Genomic DNA, 3480 nt, shown 5'->3' on the forward strand with positions numbered 1-3480 from the left:
AGTGCGCATTTTCGAGAAACAGTGCCGGAAGTGTCAGTGGCTGTCAGATCGTGCTGCGCAATTTATTTTTTGGCTTCCAGTTTTTGAATTAGGCTTCTTGTGTCGGATTTTTCCACTAATTCGAATAGAGTGATTTTTTCATTAATGGAATTGGATGTTTTTTTTCGGTTTCAAGCTTGCATTTTCGAGAAACAGTGTCGAAAGCGTCAACGCCTCTCATATCGTGCTGCGCATTTTACATTTTTGGCTTCCAGTTTTTGAATTAGGCTTCTTGAGTCGGATTTTTCCACTGATTCGCATTGAGTGATATTTTCCTGAATGGAATTGGATATTTTTTTTCGGTTTCAAGCTTGCGTTTTCGAGAAACAGTGCCGAAAGTGTCAGTGGCTGTCAGATCGTGCTGCGCAATTTACTTTTTTGGCTTCTAGGTTTTGAGTTAGGCATTTTGAATCGGATTTTTCCACTTATTCGCATAGAGTGATTTTTCCCTTAAAGGGATTAGGTATTTTTTTTCGGCTTCCAGTGTGCATTTTCGAGAAACAGTGCCGGAAGTTTCAGTGGCCCTCAAGCCGTGCTGCGCTATTTACTTTTTTGGATTCTAGTTTTTGAATTAGGCTACTTGAGTCGGATTTTTCCACTGATTCGCATAGAGTGATTTTCTCTCTAACGGGATTGGATATCTTTTTTCGGTTTCGAGTGTGCATTTTCGAGAAACAGTGCCGGAAGTTTCAGTGGCTGTCAGATCGTGCTGCGCAATTTACTTTTTTGGATTTTAGTTTTTGAATTAGGCTTCTTGATTCGGATTTTTCCACTGATTCGCATAGAGTGAATTTTTCTCTAACGGGATTGGATATTTTTTTTCGGTTTCGAGTGTGCATTTTCGGGAAACAGTGCCGGAAGTTTCAGTGGCTGTCAGATCGTGCTGCGTAATTTACTTTTTTGACTTCTATCTTCAAAATTAGGCATTTGGATTCGGGTTTTTCCAAAATATGTTGAAGATAATATTTTGTTGATGTAAGCAGACTCGTACAACAGTAGAAAGATATTGGAGTCAAGAAATGTCACCAAGGTTGTATCATTTGATGCCAAGAATTAAATTTTGTGACTACAGAAAATTGAAGTAGCAATATCAGTATGTTATGATATCTCTATTTAATTCTAGGTTGGCTGACCATATAATATACAAGATGGATGTCCTTAATGGTGAAATAAAAATTCATAAAATGGAGATGGCTTAGGCAGTCCGAAAGGAATGAAATTAATTTAGGTTGTGGCTCCTTGTTATAACTAGATATATAGAATACAGTGAGATTGAAAGGTATGTTGTATCCCTGATCTATGTAAATATTAATGTCTGTGGTCAAAGTCAATGGCCATTGCTAATGTATTAAGTTTCAGAATGATGGAGCTGAGCTATATAAAGAAAAGAGTGTTGTTTGAATGAAAACAGTGAGAAATGGAAATGCAAATTATGTTTAATCAAGAAAGAGGAAAGAGGTAGCATATATATCAACAGAGAAGGATGTGTTGCATGGACATGCTAATATAAGGGTTATTAAGGGTATGGAGAATGAACACATAGTGATGCTTATAAAAATTAAACATAAATTGAATATAGAGTGTAAATATTGTATTAAGGTTCAAATGTGTAGAAATGTCTACAGGAATTCAGAAACTATAAAAGCAACAGGAATAATGGGGCTGTTGCACATGAAATTGATTGTGCCAATAAAGTCAACGTTAAAATGAGGTAAAAGGTACGTCTTAACTGCTGATCATTATTCGAAAAAAGAACCAATTGGTTGTCTGATTTATAAATGGCTAAAGATTTAATATGAAATATTATTGATGAAGAATTTTTTTTTATTATAGAAGACTTACGAACATGAGTAATATTTATGTGCAACAGCCGGCCACTATGCATAAGGTAATAAGTATCATTTAATAATATTTCAATGGATTGTATATCTGTTTTTAGAAATTTAACTAATACACAATATTTACATTCTAAATTTCTATATTAATATATTAAATAGTTTCTAATTTGAATTAGAATAATAAATAATAAATTTTAATAAATTTTATTTTAAAAGTATTTTACGTTATTAAAACTAATGTATTTGTTATAACTAGGTTATAATGAAGACAACTGTTGGTGATATTGTGTTAGTATTATGGGCAAAAGAAACTCCAAAAGCATGTAGAAATTTCATACAATTATGTATGGAAGGTTATTAAGATGACACTATATTTCATAGAATTATCAAAGGATTCAGAACACAAGATGGTGATCCCACAGGTACAGGACAATGTGGTAAAATATATGAAGAACCATTTAAAGAAAGACTATATTTAAAAATAAAATGAATTCCTTTTTTATTCGTAACTAATTAATGGATATATGTGTTTTAGGGCGAATTTCATACAAGATTATGTTTTTGGAGACGAGATTTAATTGCTATGGCTAATGCTGGAAAAGATGACAATGGTTCCCAATTCTTCTTTACTCTTAGTTCTACATCAGATTTGCAGAAGGAACATACAGTTTTTGGTAAACTTACTGGAGAAGCTATATAAAACATGCTTGAAATTGTAGATGAGGCCATTGGTTTTTCATTAATTACTATCCCTTACGCAATTAGTTTATGAAACTTTAAGTACTCACTATAAGAACAATGTCCTTGTATAACTTTTGATCACATTTTACTTCTAGTTTCGTTGAGTATTAAATATTTTCACGGAAGGTCGTGATGGTCGCCGTTACGAAATCATAGACGCCATCAAATACAAATTAATAATAATAATTTAGAGTTAAATTCGTTACGAATATTATATAGGAATGTTGCCTAAATTTCCAGCTTTGAAATGAAATTATAAAAGTTTATAAATTAATTACAGAAATTGAGTATTTTATTAATTTTTCTCTGCCGGAGACCTTCTATCCTTTTCTATCCCTCCTCTGTCCTTGTCTGACACGTGACAAGTTCTTCAAACGACCTCTTCGCCTATTCTGTATTCCTATTACTTTTCTGAGTTTTTGGTCGAAAATCATAAATGGCGCTGATCACAGGCGGTAAAATTTTTATTCGAACTAGATACCTCTTCTGATCATGCGCTAATAATGCACCTTAATAAATCAATTAGGCAGTAGAAAATGAATAAATTACCAAGTTTTTGTAATTAATTCATCAACATTTATAGCTGCACAGCAATGTTGGAATTATAGGCAACATTCTTATGCAATGTTTAATTTAACAATTAATACTTATATGAGCGATAGGATTTATATTTCCTGTAGCAAATAAGATTGCTATAGAAAAGTGTTTTTCTTGCATAATATTCTTATTATTTGTTAATAAATATATACTAGCATAAGAAAGCGTAAGAAATAAATTTTTTTATTAAAAATTTTTATTTATAATTGTGTATTTACAATGGTTCCATAGACGAAAAATGAATACAAAATAAAAAATATATTGA

This window comes from Eufriesea mexicana, unplaced genomic scaffold (assembly GCF_001483705.2).
Source record: "Eufriesea mexicana isolate 0111107269 unplaced genomic scaffold, ASM148370v2 scaffold2087, whole genome shotgun sequence".
Lineage (NCBI taxonomy): Eukaryota > Metazoa > Arthropoda > Insecta > Hymenoptera > Apidae > Eufriesea > Eufriesea mexicana.